Source organism: Schistocerca cancellata, chromosome 12 (assembly GCF_023864275.1).
Source record: "Schistocerca cancellata isolate TAMUIC-IGC-003103 chromosome 12, iqSchCanc2.1, whole genome shotgun sequence".
Taxonomy (NCBI): domain Eukaryota; kingdom Metazoa; phylum Arthropoda; class Insecta; order Orthoptera; family Acrididae; genus Schistocerca; species Schistocerca cancellata.
Window position 1 is genome coordinate 159,658,214 of NC_064637.1, and position 19,003 is coordinate 159,677,216.

The 19,003-nt window shown below is 45.1% G+C and overlaps 1 protein-coding gene across 1 annotated transcript in view; it reads right to left on the reverse strand.

Moving 5' to 3' along the window:
- The window catches only part of LOC126109548 (uncharacterized), a 358,294-nt gene that overhangs the window by 192,445 nt on the left and 146,846 nt on the right, over positions 1-19,003 (reverse strand).

The following is a 19,003-nucleotide window of genomic DNA, read 5'->3' on the forward strand; positions in this document are numbered from 1 at the left end:
CTTTTACGGTTCCACTACCGACCTGCAATCTGCCTCCTCGTTGCCAGTCTAGACCAACGTTATTAAAATTTTTATTTACTTTTGCGTTTTAGGTGCACACCAAAATTTCCACTACTTTTGATTAACTACTACCCGCAGTACCTGTACGTAAACAAGTCCCCCTTCACTCTCATGTTTTATAATATTTTTAAAATGTTTTTACCGCCTTCTTATGTTGCTATTATGCATTTTTCCCATGTCGGATTTTCGAACAGGTCTCAAATACCGAAAAGCTATTTTTTGCAACCTACCGTTTCTTCGTACTGAAAATATATTACAGTTGCTGCATCATAGCCGTAGACTGGGAGGAGTCGTACATACCTCCTCGGAAATTTCTGCCTCAAATAAAGACCGACATTTGATACTAGTACAGTTCTTTCTGACAGGAATGTCTTCACTGTCTGGTCTGATCTTCTTGTTGTGTACTCTTTGCTTGATCTGCTACATGTTATTTTGCTTCCGAGGTAGCTGAGTTCCGTCAATTTGACTGCTACTGCTGTTATTACATCTTCTAACATACTGCACCGTTCGGCGAGTGGCGGACCATCACTAGTCATTTCCTTTCCTGTTTCCCTCGCAGATAGAGGGGCGGAAAAGGACTGTATAGATGTCTCTGTACGAGCACTAATTTCTCTTATCTTCTTAGTACTTATGCGAAATGTACCCTGGCGGCAGTAGAATCTTTCTGCAGACAACCTCAAAAGCCTGTTCTGTAAATTTGCCCACTGGTGCCTCGCGAAAAGAGCGTCGTCTTCTCTCCAGGAATTCCCATCACCGTAACAGTTGCGTGTTGATCGAACCTACCAGTAATAAATCTAGCAGCAACACGCTAAATTGTTCCATTATCTTCCTTTAATACTCAAGAACGGGTCCCTCTAGCGTTCTATACGACGTTTGCTTTGTGATGAGCTATACTTTCCCAAAATTCTCCCAATAAAACGAACTCAAGCATTCGCCTTGCCTGCTACCATCCTCACTAGTTTCGTCTCTCTTCGCTTCTATTCTGCAGGGTGTTACAAAAAGGTACGGCCAAACTTTCAGGAAACATTCCTCACACACAAAGAAAGAAAAGATGTTATGTGGCCATGTGTCCGGAAACGCTTACTTTCCATGTTAGAGCTCATTTTAGTTTCGTCAGTATGTACTGTACTTCCTCGATTCACCGCCAGTTGGCCCAATTGAAGGAAGGTAATGTTGACTTCGGTGCTTGTGTAGACATGCGACTCATTGCTCTACAGTACTAGCATCAAGCACATCAGTACGTAGCATCAACAGGTTAGTGTTCATCACGAACGTGGTTTTGCAGTCAGCGCAATGTTTACAAATGCGGAGTTGGCAGATGCCCATTTGATGTATGGATTAGCACGGGGCAATAGCCGTGGCGCGGTATGTTTGTATCGAGACAGATTTCCAGAACGAAGGTGTCCCGACAGGAAGACGTTCGAAGCAATTGATCGGCGTCTTATGGACCACGGAACATTCCAGCCTATGACTCGCGACTGGGTAAGACATAGAACGACGAGGACCCCTGCAATGGACGAGGCAATTCTTCGTGCAGTTGACGATAACCCTAATGTCAGCGTCAGAGAAGTTGCTGCTGTACAGGGTAACGTTGACCACGTCTCTGTATGGAGAGTGCTACGGGAGAACCAGTTGTTTCCGTACCATGTACAGCGCGTGCAGGCACAATCAGCAGCTGATTGGCCTCCACGGGTACACTTCTGCGAATGGTTCATCCAACATTGTGTCAATCCTCATTTCAGTGCAAATGTTCTCTTTACGGATGAGGCTTCATTCCAACGTGATCAAATTGTAAATTTTCACAATCAACATGTGTGGGCTGACGAGAATCCGCACGCAATTGTGCAATCACGTCATCAACACAGATTTTCTGTGAACGTTTGGGCAGGCATTGTTGCTTGGGCCCCATGTTCTTCCACCTACGCTCAATGGAGCATGATTTCATACGGGACACTCTTCCTGTGCTGCTAGAACATGTACGACACAACATGTGGTTCATGCATGATGGAGTTCCTGCACATTTCAGTCGAAGTGTTCGTACGCTTCGCAACAACAGATTCGGTGACCGAAGGATTCGTAGAGGCGGACCAATTCCATGGCCTCCACGCTCTCCTGTCCTCAACCCTCTTGACTTTCATTTATGGGGGCATTTGAAAGCTCTTGTCTACGAAACCCCGGTACCAAATGTAGAGACTCTTCTTGCTCATATTGTGGACGACTGTGATACAGTACGCCATTCTCCAGGACTGCATCAGCGCATCAGGGATTCAAGGATTCCATGCGACGGTCGGTGGATGCATGTATCCTCGCTAACGGAGGACATTTTGAACTTTTCCTGTAACAAAGTGTTTGAAGTCACGCTGGTACGTTCTGCTGCTGTGTGTTTCCATTCCATGATTAATGTGATTTGAAGAGAAGTAATAAAATGAGTTCTAACATGGAAAGTAAGCGTTTCCGGACACATGGCCACATAACATCTTTTGTTTCTTTGTGTGTGAGGAATGTTTCCTTAAAGTTTGGCCGAACCTTTTTGTAACACCCTGCATATTCCGTGCGCATTAGACTGTTCATTCCAGTCAGCATCTCCTGTAAATCTTCCTGAATTTCACTCTGGATCGCAGTGACACCAGCGAATTTCATGATTCATATCCTTTTACACTGGATGTTAAAGCCACTTCTGCTGATATTTTCTTTCTGCTCTTGCTTCTTCAGAATGAGAAGTAGGGCCGAAAGACCGCATTCTTCCTTTACGTACTTCTAAATCCAAGCGCATATCTCTTGGTCGACCATTCTTATTGATTGTGTACCAGTAGGTTTCCGGAAAGCCTTCTACACTCTAACGTACGGCAGACTTTTCTTAAATACGTAGCTAGCTTGAAGACATTTCGAGTTGTGGAAGCCAGTACGTTGTCCTGGGGTGCGAGTGCCCCAGGACAGAGTAATAAGGCTGTCCCTGTTCTCCACGAATGTAGAACATCTGTTTGATAGGGAACGCAGTAATCTGAGACTGTTTGCTGATGACGCTGTGGTGTACATGAAAGAGTCATTGTTGAGTGAGTGGCTGTGTGATGAGAATGCAGGACGCACTCGAGACAATTTCTATTTGGGGTGATGCTAACCTTGTATAAATGTGGATAAACGTGAGTTCGTGGTTATGCATAATGTAAAAGAAACTGACAACTAATTTTGGAATAGAATATTTATCGTATACTCGACTTATTCGAGTCTGTCAGATATTGGGCGTAACGTTGGGAGAGGACAGGAAATGGAACGCACACGTAAGGACAGCTGTGGGGGAGGCGAATGACGGACTACCGTTCAATGGCAAAGCTCTGGGAAAATGTAGCTCACCTCTTAAGGGGACCAGCAGAAGACTGCTTGAGCCACCCATTCTGGAGCACTGGTCGAGTGTGGTGTTCCCCCACCCGGCCGGATTAAACAAAAATGGTTCAAATGGCTCTGAGCACTATGGTACTTAACATATGAGGTCATCAGTCCCCTAGAACTTAGAACTACTTGAACCTAACTAACCTAAGGACGTCATACACATTCATGCCCGAGGCAGGATTCGAACCTGCGACCGTAGTGGTCGCGCGGTTCCGGACTGAAGAGCCTAGAACCGCTCGGCCAACGCCCGGATTAACCGAAGATGTCCGAGGCGTGCTGCTAGATTTCTTAGTGGACGGTTCGATGAGTACGAAAGATTTATTGGAATTCTCCGTGAGCTTAGATGTGATTCATGGAAGGACACGATCTTTTGGAGAAACGCTGCTGAGAAGTGTACAGAAACTGCACTTGCAAGAGACCGTTGAACGATTCCACTGCCACCAATTACAGTAGGAACACAATTAGGGGATTACTTTTGAATACATTACGAGAAAGGCAGTGATCAATGTCTTACAAATATTTACTATTAAAACAGTCTTGATCACGATTCATTTATCAAGGTGACCGATTTCGACCACTACTGTGGTCATCTTCAGACCATTGAGTAGGAACCTCTTTCTGTTTAGTAGTGATTCTCCAAGAAAAAGAGGTTCCTACTCAATGGTCTGAAGATGACCACAATAGTGGTCGAAACCGGTCGCCTTGATAAATAAATCGTGATCAAGACTGTTTTAATAGTAAACAATTAGGGGAATTAGCGTTTGTAAAGAGGCGTACGTGCAATAATATTTCTAGTTTTCCCTGGCATTTCGAATGGAATAGAAAAGGGAATGAGTGTCAGTCGTACAAAGTACCCGTGCAGTGCACAGTGGATTACGGACGGTGCAGCTGCACAGCAGTCTACCGCCTCGTTACATTTATTTAATACTGCTATTAGCTAAGCTGCGCGCTTCTATAGTGAGCGCAGTTCTCCGTCGGTGGTAGGAGCCTTCCTGTAGGAAAGAGCACACACTTGTAACAGTCTGCTGTTCTTAGTGCCGGCAATGTAGAGTCCGCTTTTTTTCGTCCTGCGCCAATGGAGCCCATTGAGGCTCACTTTGTCCACTGCCAGCTAAGGACTCGGCGCTTTAAGGATGTGAGGTCCAGAGACAGCGCAGTCGACGGACCGTAGTTCGCTGCTCGACTTCCTAGCGGTCCCTCGCTACAGGACCTGCAGTAGGGTGGGGCTCACCTAAAACGAGACGACCTAAGTCTCAGGATGCACAGATGAATGACTGTAGTTTTCACGTCAGTGCATTTTTCGGCGTACGCTTCTTTGGAAAATTTGCTTGATTCGGCGTGGCCTAAACTGCTACTACCTCAATATCAGACTTTGTGTCTCCACCTTCTACAAAGGGTGTTTTTAATTCCATATTCCTACGTGAAGGTGGTATTGGTCAATACTTTTTCTAGTAATAATTTTTAGCATTAAACCGTATTTATGTCCTACATACAGCTCCTTTGGCGGAATAGCTACAGGCTGCGATCGTAGACATAGGAAATGTGGAAAAGTAGTGACCAATAGAACACCACTACTGGTTGAGTTCACATGCAGAAGCGTCAACTCTACACACTTGTAGCCCACAACAGAGACCACGCGCGGTGCAAGGTGTAAGACGAGGACCTACAGGACAATATATTCTTATTTTATATTACGAACGCCGCAATTACGTTCGTGGACTTTTCAGCGTTTTAACCTCGTGAGTTAAGTTTTTACAATCTGATGTTGAGAGCATTGTCTCTCGAAACGTGTCATTAACATTTGTGAAGGACAGAAATACTATTGAATCCTACCAGTTGTTACTGTAGAAGGAAAGCTCCTATAGTTATATTTTAGGAAAGCAGTGCGTCCTGGAATATGCTCAAATCTGTCCTCTCGGTCCCACCTATCTGTTACGGAGAAGCAGACACTATAAACAGCACCGCACGTGATTACCCTGACACACCCTTCGGCTCTTCTTCGCAGTTAATCACGCGCTCTTTCAAATACACCTGGTTCCACACGGATTGTGTCACACACTTTGATTACACATTCCCGTAACGTCTGCATGTTGTCGATGAGTTGGGCACACACCGATGCCTCCGAATGTTCCGTTTGCCAGAAATACAATGGATTCCCGTCCTGTGAAGCCAGAGGCCACCTCGAACCAATCCGTCGATCATGAATCGTTGCGGTGAGGTACCGTTGCGCGATCCGTACAAAATGGGGTGGTGTCCCGCCATGCGTAAAGCACAGTGCTTGTCTTTATACAAGGGCGACGTTCTCCAATAGCGCTGGTAGTTCATCGCGCAGAATTCGGTCATACAGAGCAACTTTTTATTCTGTTTGGTAAAGCGTGTGGCCCCACGGGTCTGTCATCGACAATTCCTGCGCACACACACACACACACACACACACACACACACACACACACACACACACACACACACGTGTGTATAGCTTATGCATCCTGCCTCAGCAGTAAATACTACACGTTATCCGTCACAACCAAAACGGGCCATATCTCGCCACGTACTGGTTTCTGCATATAGGGTACTGTCCTAGGAACAATGGTCAATATTCACAGGGTTATGACGGGAATATTCATTAGAAGCAAAATATTTTGTATGGAATACGCCCTATCCCCAATGGTTTCCGAGATAGAACACATTTAATGTACAGTTGTTTTTGGGCTTGTGGCGCACATGTATGTGTTTTACCCACGTAATCTCTTTGACGTTTTATTCCTGCACAACCCACCACGGTCCTTTCAAAGTCTTTGCTCAGGACGTCTTTGTGTCATTAAACCAGCCCGTTGAACGCGCAGCCGTTCACGGTGTACAGTGAGTGAAGTAGTGCGAGGGACCGAGATTGGATCAAAGAGAAATATCGCTTAACTGTGCGTGTATACGCGCTGGCCAAAATGCCGCACATCTTCACAGATGAGGGATATGCAGCTATGGACTTTGTTTAAAGGTTCTGAGATAGTAGCGCTTCTGCTGCTGTCTAAGAATACCGTCGGTGCTTTTCTGATATGTCTAATTTCTGATCGTAGAATATGTGCCAAAGTTTTCAGAACACTGGGTGAAACAGATATTCTTCCAAGTTCCAATTTTTTTCTTCTGAACGTGTATTTCAGCAACCTGGGACTGCGTAGTCCTGCTGCCACCACACGGCGATTTTCTGGACGTATCACTGTCTCACGAACACGTCTATGGCGAACATTACATGCTAAAGGTTTACCGTTCTACAAGTGCAAATCTTACAGTGTAGGCTTATTTGCCGGCCGCGGTGGTCTAGCAGCTCTGGCGCTGCAGTCCGGAACCGCGGGACTGCTACGGTCGCAGGTTCGAATCCTGCTTCGGGCATGGGTGTGTGTGATGTCCTTAGGTTAGTTAGGTTTAAGTAGTTCTTTAAGTTCTAGGGGACTTATGACCTAAGATGTTGAGTCCCATAGTGCTCAGAGCCATTTGAACCAAGGCCTATTGAATAATACAGAAAATAAATAACCTCAGGGTATACACGCGGTCAAGAAAAAAAATTCTCGGATTTCCCGGTGAAAAATACACTTTTTCCGGGATGAAAGTACATTTTTTCCGTGGTAAGTGACCATGTACTTTCCCTCAGTGCTGAAGACTTATCAATCCTTTCAGCGGTAAAAATTTCTTACGTCGTCGTAGTACTCCCCGGAACTTCAGGGGATAACAAGCAAAAAAAAAACAACGCGTTTTGGAAAGATCTTTGATGCGCGGCATCCTCTACACTACTTACTTTCGTATTACCAGAGTAAGTACGAATTCCAAATACAGCGCAGTAGGTTCCAAAGAACTGAAATCAAGATTACGCTGTGCAACGCGCTTTTGTCAGCCAATCATCACTCACGCCACGTGATCTATCGAGGAGATACTCAGAGCATAGGATACGTGATGTAGTGAGCAAAAAGCAATATCGTTTAGTAGGGCGAACACTCAAACAGGAAAAGTTAGTGGTTCAAATTAATATACGTACAGTACAGCTACAAGAACTAAGATCACACATTTAATTTTGGTCTTTTTTAGTGTGGGTTACCCTTTAAGAAGTATCAAACACAAATATGCCAGTAAAATTGTAAATACTGGCATAAATGGCGGGACTTCTGAGCCCGAAATTTTTCCAAGTGCTGGTCATCAAAGTGTTAAGTTTTGAATGAGAGTCAAACGCTCTGTGATTAAAGAAATTCATCGCCCTTTCTCACACGTAACACAATTCATCTATCGTAAAAGGAAATGTACTTTGAAAGTAACGCTCCTCAAACCACCGTTCGCAATATTTTCCCGGGACCTGTTAGGAATGTAAACAGCTGTGACGCCACCCTCATCGAAAGCAGTTCGTTGTACTGCGCAGTCTTCGTCCTTAAATCTTTGAAACATTTTGCTGTCCGCAGACGCTCGTGTGTGCTCTGTGTTTCGTTGTTGTAAATGAGCCATTTTCTTTGCAACCAAAGTTTTGTTTTGGTGTTATTCTCTCGTCTATGGTTAATTGCTAAAGTATTATTGTGCGGTAGCGGGACCAAGTAAAATTCTTTGTTGGAGTATCATTCCTTACCAATCAAAACTAAAAAAAAAAAAAAAAACAGAAAAGCAAAGCAACGAAGTCTATCCGGAACTAAAAAATTCCCGGTTTTTCCGGATGACAAAATTCCCGCATTTTCCCCGAATTCCCCGTTTGTCCCGGGGTGCATGCACCCAGAATACACCTAAAATGTGTATCTTGGAAACCATGTGGAATAGAACATCCGTTCATATAAAGATTTTGCCTGAAATAATCGTTCCTGTCACATCGCTAAATATTGACCGCTCCTCCCGGGACACACTATATAATTATGGAAACTTTCCTGCTAGTTTTGACTAGTATTGCCTCCTGTAGGAATAAGTGACACTTTTTTTTAATACCCTGTATAAGTACGAGAAAAGCAACAATTCGCGTTTTCGTGCCCTGTGCAGCTAAACTTTCCGGAGTGCCCGAGGCAGTTCTCTGCGGACTTGCCTGTTGGACCGAAGTTGGGTAGCGCTGACGGCGATGCAGCGCAGCGACTATTATGCCGCCATTCGCGGGAAGTGCGGCCGGCGTGTTAATTAATGGTTAAGTGACCGCTGCCTGCAACCTTAACGGCTCCCACGTTCGTCTAGCCCCTAGCGGCGCGGAAACAGCTGCCTGGCGCGCGGCGGCCATCTTGCTGACGTCATGCGGGAGGCCCGCATCGATTGGTCCAGCGCGCAGGAGACTGCAACTCGCACGGGACGTGCCCGGGAACGGTACGCTCTCACCAGAATGTTCCCTCGATAATGAAACCTCCCTCCCCCTTTTTTCTTAAAATCTGATTTCGGCGTTCGTTTAAAGGAAACTTTGCGCTTCTACGGCTGCCAGCAACCCACTAGGTCCCGCAGTCTCGTGAAAATAACGTCTCTCATCTAATTTCCGTGTTATTAGGAACGGTAATAGAGTATCGAACGGATCGTGTGCAACAAAGAAACGGGATGCAAAAGAGAGTCTACACTGCCACGAGAGAGAACCAAGTTGGACATCGCATCGCCATGTTTAATTTAGTGAAAACAAGGGCGTGTGTTTTAAGATAGTAAGAGAACGTGAGGAGGTCTATTTGAAACGTTCAACAACACTTAGTGTGAAATCTGCAATGCGAAACAAATTTGTTGTAACACTTCATATCGCAGCAACGTACAGATTTTTTTAGTTGACAAATTGTAGTCGTGGTAACAGACACAGCAGTGCAATACAATTTACTAAAGATCTTTACCAAAAGAAATGGCCGTAGAATTACGAAGTATTTGAATAATAATTTAGTTTTCAACTCACTGTTTTCATTTTCGTGTGTGTCTGCATCGCAGTAATGACAACATTACAGCCAACAGCTAATTTTTAAAAAACAGCTGCCAGAAAGGAAATCATCCAAGCAGTATATGCAGTCTATAGGTCTATAGGCAGTATATAGGCTTAGTCTTCGTTCTAATCTTAGAAAGCTTTTCTTTTTGGAATTGTTCTCCTTGAGAATAGCATCGTACTGCTTTGGTATGCTCAAAGTATGAAGTCTCGTCAGACTGTGCAACACGTGCAAAGGTATCGAACGCCGCTGATTTTTTTTTCTTTTTTCTTTTTTTTTTTTTTGCCACTTAGCCTCCATGTCTGGCTGAGTGGTATGAGGCGGGTTGATCATAGCTCCCTTAAGTACCCACCTACGCACATACCGCTGCCCAATTCCCGCCACATGGAGGACAACCTCTTGTTCCTGCCATTCTTTGAAGAAAAAAAAAATCAGTGAAGGTCTGGCCGCAGTAGCAAGCAGTGCGACCACACCCAGACAGAGGCAGTATCGCAGTCGGCCTGCCCTATCTCCATGACGCCCGGTCTTTGCCGCAGCCGCTATCGGCGTAAAAACAGTGTCGCACTTTTCGCGCTCCGCAGAGCGCATCTGCTAGTGCGTGCGCCATTGTTCTGGGGGCAGCCATACGCACACCTGTGATGCCCGCAGCCCGGAGCAGTAACCACACGCCCACACACCCTGCTGCCGTAAATGTAAAGCCTGGCGCAACTATACTGACTTTCTCAGTTACACCTGCTTGACGGTGCAGTGTGCCAGAATTTGCGATAATACTGCTGCCTTTGCCGCCTGTTATGATTTGTCAGATAGTAAAAAAAAAAAAAAAGCCATGTCTCCGCAATATCCTTTCTTTCAGAAGTGCTAGTTCTGCAAGGTTCGCAGGAGAGCTTCTGTAAAGTTTGGAAGGTAGGAGACGAGGTACTGGCAGAAGTAAAGCTGTGAGTACCGGGCGTGAGTCGTACTTCGGTAGCTCAGTTGGTAGAGCACTTGCCCGCGAAAGGCAAAGGTCCCGAGTTCGAGCAGTTTTAATCTGCCAGGAAGTTTCATATCAGCGCACACTCCGCTGCAGAGTGAAAATCTCATTCTGGAAACATCCCCCAGGCTGTGGCTAAGCCATGTCTCCGCAATATCCTTTCTTTCAGGAGTGCTAGTTCTGCAAGGTTCGCAGGAGAGCTTCTGTAAAGTTTGGAAGGTAGGAGACGAGGTACTGGCAGAAGTAAAGCTGTGAGTACCGGGCGTGAGTCTTGCTTCGGTAGCTCAGTTGGTAGAGCACTTGCCCGCGAAAGGCAAAGGTCCCGAGTTCGAGTCTCGGTCGGGCACACAGTTTTAATCTGCCAGGAAGTTTCATATCAGCGCACACTCCGCTGCAGAGTGAAAATCTCATTCTAAAAAAAAAAAAGTTTATTTTGTATGGTACACGCGAATCGCCAAAGATACTGGTCTAGGCATGCGCATTCAAATACAAAGTTATATAAACAGAATAAGCCACTGCGGTTGGCAACGCCTACTGCATATAAGACAACAAGTGTGTGGCGCAATTGTTAGGTCGCTTACTGTTGCTATAACAGCAGGTTATTAAGATTTGAGTGAATTTTGAACGTGGTGTTACAGTCGGCGCACGAGCCATGGGACACCGCATCTCCTAGTTAGCGATGACCTGGCGATTTTCCCGTACCACCATTTCACGAGTGTACCGAAAATCATGAGTCCGGTAAAACATCAAATCTCCGACAGCCTGAGAGAATGGTACCAACGACGTCTTTAGAGAATCGTTCAACGTGACAGAAGTGCAACTCTTCCGCAAACTGCTGCAGATTTCAGTGCTGGGCCATCAGCAACTGTGAGCGTGGGAAAAATTCAACGAAACACAATCGATGTGGGCTTCCGGAGCGCAGGCCACTCGTGTACCCTTGATGACTGCACGACACAAAGCTTTACGCCTCGCATGGGTGCGTCAACACCGACAATGGACTATTGATGACTGGAAACATGTTGCCTGGCCGGATGAGTCTCGTTTCAAATTGTATCGAGTGGATGGACGTGTACTGGTATGTTCCTAGAGCCACTCTGTAGCAATTCTGCACGTGTGGGGCGACGCATTGCCCTGCTGGAATTGCTCAAGTCCGTCGGAATGCACAATGGTCATGAATGGATGCAGGTGGAAAGTGAGTTACTAACCACCTTCTACACGGAGCACGTCCGTATCTCACCACTGACTTCTAGTATCAGCCGCACGCAGTTGACGTCATCAAGTGCATGGGCCTGAAAATGACGTCGTTACAACGTTGAAACTAGTTGCGAAAATAAAATCGACACCTTAAATACAGCTGGAGGAATTTCTTCATTTTTAATATAAATTTATACCAGCTGACGTCCCACTGTCCTCCATTTCAACTATGGATGTACGAAGACTACATAACAGTGCCACAGCAACACACTTGTTAACTATGAAGTCATACTGCCGTAAAGCGTGGACATAAATATTTTATTGCTCCAGTGTAAAAATAAACTACGCTGCTTGAAGAGCTTATCATGCGTTACTGGAACCTCGAAAGCGTTGGTGCATAAAGTACTTTATACGGTTACCAGATATGAAGCCGTCAAATATAATATACCGATGTACTTCTAGTATGGGAGATCTAACGTATACTTGAGTTATAAGTTTTCAGAATATTAAATTTTTTAGCTTCGTTCAATAAACACAGTCGTGATAGCATTGAAATTTTTTATTTTTGAGTTTTAGATGACCGACTTTGACCTTCTAAGAGATCAACTTCAGACCTTGGATTCCTTGATGATCGTATGAACAGTTGTGGAGAACAGTGGACTGCTAGCGCCGTGCAGCAGCGCTGTCTGTCGTTGTTGCAGTACTAGCTATGCTTCCTGTTTTAGAGTCCCCGGTAATACATGCCAGTAAAACGAATATCGGTCGAGACAGCTCAGCCCAATGAGCACGTAAAATTCCATTTTAAAAATCATTTTGTTTGTAATGGAAACAAATCAACGGTTTCCATCGATACTGTGCAAGACATAAAAGATGTGATGGGCAGCATTTACTTGAGTTGACTCTAGCTACACGCTGCAAAAACAAAATTGCTAATATCTGCCGAAATACCGTAAAAAACTTCGCTTGACGACTCTTAGGAGAGAAACCTTTACATATATATTTCTAGCGATCATGCTATAGCAATGAATAGGAACTACTAACCAGATAGGTCCTTCGGTTAACCTACGTCGTTGAATTATAGTAACATCTGGATATTAATAACAAATATTCCACACAAGAACCCGTGACTACAGAAATAAGTAATATAATCGAGCTATGTGTTTATATGTAGCAGATTCGTTCATGTACCAATCTCCTCATCTGGGTGGACGGAACATTCGATATACCCCTATCTCTGCCTTGCCCTACAGTTCTTACCCTCTACAGCTCCCTCTGGTGGCACGGAAGTTATCACCGTAAGTCTTAAGACATGTGCTACATCTCTTTACCTTCTTCTTGTCATTGTTTTCCATACGCTCCCTCCTTCACCGATTCTGCAGAGAACCTCTTCATTCCCTCTCTTATCGCTCCACCTTAAGTTTCAACATCCTCCTAAGTCACCACATTTCAAATGCTTCGATACTCTTCTCTTACGACTTTTGCAACAGGCCATGGTTCGCTACCAGACAATGGTGTGTTTCAAACATACATGTTCGGAAATTTCTTTCTCAAATTAAGGCCAACCTTATTTTTCTGCAGCATGTCGCCTTTGTGTCAGTATGCTTATTATGTCATCGTTGCTTTGTCTGTCATGTGTCATTTTGCGTCCAAGGTAGCAATATTCCTTAACATCTCCTACTTTGTGGCCCTGAACTGTTCTTTTCTTTTCCTTTTTTTTTAATAGCTAATGACATTTCTGTTCTTCCTCAGCACTCTTATATTTCTTCGGTTTACTCTCACTCCATGTTAGGTACTCTAAAGGCGGCTACACAGCGCCAGAGATTGCGCCAAAGATTGTTATTCCGCCGCCTCCACTGGTGCAGTTGTAGTTCAGAGGTTGCCGTGGGCAGTGCCTGTTGAGAGGATGTCGAGAGCAGTACTACGAGGTGCATTCAAGTTCTAAGTCCTCCGATTTTTTTTCTCCGGACTGGAAAGAGATAGAAACATGCGCATTGTTTTAAAATGAGGCCGCGTTCATTGTCAATACGTCCCAGAGATGGCAGCACCGTACGGCAGATGGAATTTTACAGCCAGCGGCGAGAATGAGAACTGTTTTAAATACTTAAAATGGCGACGTTTTCCTTACTTGAACAGCGTGCAATCATTCGTTTTCTGAATTTGCGCGGTGTGAAACCAATTGAAATTCATCGACAGTTGAAGGAGACATGTGGTGATGGAGTTATGGATGTGTCGAAAGTGCATTCGTGGGTGCGACAGTTTAAGGAAGGCAGAACATCGTGTGACAACAAACAGAAACAACCTCGGGCTCGCACAAGCTGGTCTGACGACATGATCGAGAAAGTGGAGAGAATTGTTTTGGGGGATCGCCGAATGACTGTTGAACAGATCGCCTCCAGAGTTGGCATTTCTGTGGGTTCTGTGCACACAATCCTGCATGACAACCTGTAAATGCGAAAAGTGTCATCCAGGTGGGTGCCACGAATGCTGACGGACGACCACACGGCTGCCCGTGTGGCACATTGCCGAGCAATGTTGACGCGCAACGACAGCACGAATGGGACTTTCTTTTCGTCGGTTGTGACAATGGATGAGACATGGATGCCATTTTTCAACCCAGAAACAAAGCGCCAGTCAGCTCAATGGAAGCACACAGATTCACCGCCACCAAAAAAATTTCGGGTAACTACCAGTGCTGAAAAAATGATGGTGTCCATGTTCTGGGACAGCGAGGGCGTAATCCTTACCCATTGCGTTCCAAAGGGCACTACGGTAACAGGTGCATCCTACGAAAATGTTTTGAAGAACAAATTCCTTCCTGCACTGCAACAAAAACGTCCGGGATGGGCTGCGCGTGTGCTGTTTCACCAAGACAACGCACCCGCACATCGAGCTAACGTTACGCAACAGTTTCTTCGTGATAACAACTTTGAAGTGATTCCTCGTGCTCCCTACTCACCTGACCTGGCTCCTGGTGACTTTTGGCTTTTTCCAACAATGAAAGACACTCTCCGTGGCCGCACATTCACCAGCCGTGCTGCTATTGCCTCAGCGATTTTCCAGTGGTCAAAACAGACTCCTAAAGAAGCCTTCGCCGTTGCCATGGAATCATGGCGTCAGCGTTGCGAAAAATGTGTACGTCTGCAGGGCGATTACGTCGAGAAGTAACGCCAGTTTCATCGATTTCGGGTGAGTAGTTAATTAGAAAAAAAATCGGAGGCCTTAGAACTTGAATGCACCTCGTAGTTCAGAGGATGTCGTGTGCAGTTGTTGTTCTGTTGGGAGAGAGAGTAGATGCTGTTCGGTTGGTGTAATGTATAGATAGAAGATGTTGCAATGATCACAGTGTGTTTTTCGTCAGTATAAATGGAGGTAAAAAAATTAGATCATTGCAACATCTTCCATCTATACATCACACCAACCGAACAGCATCTGCTCTCTCGCCCAACAGAACAACAACTGCACACGACGTCCTCTGAACTAGTACTGCTCTCGACGTCTTCTCAACAGGCACTGCCCACGGCAACCTCTGAACTGCTACTGCACCAGTGGAGGCGGCGGAATAATAATCTTTGGCGCAATCTCTGGCGCTGTGACTCAGTGTAGCCACCTTTCAACTCTTCCAAGATGCTACGGTAGGTGGGTGTATAAATGAATGTGCGCAACGGAAAATACTGAACGCGAAAATGAAGATTTGGCCCTGTCTGACTACGCCCTCAAGCAGATCTTAGGATCTCTTAATGGTGATATTATTTCCTCCTTGTTGCTCTTTAACATATAAATTACATAAATGAATGATTAAGGGAACTAGTAACTACAAAATGATACATGTTGATTCGGGGCTTATACATTTATTGTAGTTTAAAACTCCTTTCACATATTACAAATGTTTATATATCAATGTCCAATGAACATAAAGAGACACAAATGAATTTACTAACTAATATTACTGATCAACTGCGCAAATCTTCGCCTTTTTATGGCTACGCAATCTAATATAAATAACACGAGATGACTGATATCATCTACGTACCAAACACTAGAAGAGGATACTTTCAAAGATAAAACTGTGCAACCTCAGTGGAAATAAAACTTACGTGATCACTGCTGTTTAGCTTTATAGCCCCGATAAGCCGAAGCAATTAGCAATATCACCGTATGTACTGTGTCCGGTGCGTCGGAGTCATGGTTCTCGTACACGTCTACGACGATGGAAGAACTCCAGCCACAAAAATAAAAAACTCTTTCAAACACTAGGACGGCAGAAGATGGTCCTCGGACTAATACACTCTAATACTGTCTTCTCCTCTCTGTGTTCTACAGACAAGGAACGCTAGCTCCGAGTTACAAGGACGGAGTTCATATAACGTCTCTACGTGAGTATAGACAGAGGAAGTGCTCTCAATCACTGAACGCTGAGTACTCAACGACGACTCCCTACCCGGAGGCGAAGTCCAGAATCCTGTGAGTTCGCAACAGTACATGAACCATAGCCGCACCGTAGGTGCAAGCACAACGGAGGGGTATCTGTTGAGAGGCCAGACAAACGTGTGGTTCCTGAAGAGGGGCAGCAGCCTTTTCAGTAGTTGCAGGGGCAACAGTCTGGATGATTGACTGATCTGGCCTTGTAACACTAACCATAACGGCCTTGCTGTGCTGGTACTGCGAACGGCTGAAAGCGAGGGGAAACTACGGCCGTAATTTTTCCCGAAGGCATGCAGCTTTACTGTATGGCATGGAGAGCTGCATCAAACCAGTCTCAGGACTGAAGACCACAACAACAACAACAACAACAACAACAAGTGCCTAACCGTTCTAACTATAAAATCTCCTGAGAGCAAGGACAGTAAGTCCATCTGTACCAAGAAAAGCTGATACTAAGCTACCGTCAAACACGGGCGCTCAAAACGGTAGACCTCTTCGTCTCCACTGCTGGCTTCCAGCAGAGCTCGGCTCCCCTATCTCGTAACTGCAGAAGGCGAATCATATTCTCCCTCTCTACAGATTCTTCCGAACGCCGACCAACTTCATTTTAGTCTTTTGTCGTCGGGCGAGGAAAGTTTGCGAGGAAATACCTATCCCCGTTAATTAGGAGTTCATACAATGGCACAGACTAAAAATCCTCGGAAACAATCCAGCGTGCGTGATTTCCGAAGTAACGCTTCTTTGTTCCTCTCTGCTGCGTTCAAGACTTCCAGAGTTTCCGGTTGTCTTTTGGCCTAGCTACAATACCGGCCAGCCGCCACTCTGTTGTGCTTCAGCGCATAGGTGACCCGACCGTCCGTTCAAAATTGGTTCAAATGGCTCTGAGCACTATGGGACTTAACATCTGAGGTCATCAGTCCCCTACAACTTAAAACTACTTAAACCTAAACAACCTAAGGACATCACACATCCATGCCCGAGGCAGGATTCGACCGTCCGTCTTGGGCTACTTCCTGTTTATAGCAGGACTTTTCCACCCAGGCTACGAGTTACGCCTGCCTTTTCATTTCCACTGGTGTTCCAACCTAGCCGGCCAGAGTGGCCGAGCGGTTAAAGGCGCTACAGTCTGGAACCGCACGACCGCTACGGTCGCAGGTTCGAATCCTGCCTCGGGCATGGATGTGTGTGATGTCCTTAGGTTAGTTAGGTTTAAGCAGTTCTAAGTTCTAGGCGACTTATGACCACAGCAGTTGAGTCCCATAGTGCTCAGAGCCATTTGAACCATTTTTTGTTCCAACCTCTGCTAGTATAGGTAATCATTCATTACTCCATTTTGATAATAAAGACGATCCATCACCTTTCACGCAGTAAGCGTTAACATCTATTAACAAGGTGTACGTGACAATGTCAGTCTTTTTTAAATATTCATATATACTATGTACAACATATCAAATGATACCTAATTCCGGTTGTAAATCACAGCAAAACATGGAGATGAGTGCTTCTAAGGTGCCAAATGATAACCACTTTACAACAGATTGTTCACTCCATTCAACAGGACTTAATTACTTCCGTGTCAGCTTTCACTGAAGAAAGCCATGATACCAGCGAATCTTGTCACTGAAATCCTTTTGCCCTGAAGTTTAACACCGCTCTTAAACTTCCCTTTTATATCCGTAATTGTTATTCCATGTATGAAATCAACAGGAGGGGAGGGTGGCAGAGGGGGGGGGGGGACGCGAAAGATTGCATGCCAGGTGTGTGTGGCACTTGATGCCTAGAAGGTTGGCGCGCCGGACGCGTTTTCGTAAACAGAGCGATAGTCGGGCGCGTCACTGCAGGTATTCTTAGAACGACCCCGCTACATGACATTCTTGCTTTCTCGCTGCGCCGTTATCTCGTTTATGCGTCGCCTACTCGGAACGAGGTACGTCCCTGATAGCGCAGCAGCGTTCAACAAACGTGCTCCCTAGAGTTTCTTTTAATCGCAGCCGAAGACGGAAATCAGTCGTTACCATTGGTATGATGGTCCAAAACTTCGCCATCATAGAACAAAAACTCAACTATCTTAGGATAAGGAGGATGGTGGGATTGAAAAGGGGGCGGAAGAAGGAAGATCAGGGTTTAACGTTCCATCGATGAAGAAGTCATTACTTAGTGCAAGCTCGTATTGGGTAAGGAAGCAGCCGTGCCCTTTTTCAAAGGATCTATCCCGGAATTCACCTTAAGCGGTTTAGGAAAACCACGATAAAATTAAATCTGGGTCGTTGGACAGAGATTCGAACCGCTGTCCTACCGAATACACGTCCAGTGTACTGACCACTCCACTACCTGCACGGTGGGGGCGGAAGACGGGGAGTAAGGCTGCTACGACGACTGCTGAGACATTAAAAATCGACTAAGTTTCCTTTAATTTACATCTATAGTCACAAACTTTTTGTTAACAGATTACCGGTTTCGGGCTTTAATGACCATCATCAGATCTGTTTCATCTGATGATGGTCATTAAAGACTGAAACCGGTAATCTGTTAACAAAAAGTTTGTGACCATAGGCTTAAATTAAAGGAAACTTGTTACATATACGGGTCACTGTTTTTTCGCGACGATGTCGCAGCTTGTGAGATTAAAAATCGAGCCCGGAGCCTTGCCATGGAGTACTCTAGGACTGTAGAAAGCGTGCCATATTTATGGACCACCGAGAACAGCTGTTAAAACAAACTTTTATTTGCTGCAAGTTTCGACCGAAACCATCATCATCAGGCACTATAAAATTATTACAAGGCGTGCATGGTATCGGCGTTAGCCATACAAATAAAGATAAAAGTACACTGGCAGAAAAAGTAAAGCACCCAGAAGACGTGGTGGGATGTCAGAGTAACGTCATAGACATGCATGGCATAGGGTGATATGTAAATGATTAGACAAGATTATTGCAGAAGTTTATTCGGCCAGGTCGCATACAAATACAAAAAGATTACTAGTTTCAGAGAAATTAAATCGCCATCTTCAGATCATTTGTATAGAAAAAAATTTACAGGACGTATCCATTTCGTCGACTGTTCACATTAATTG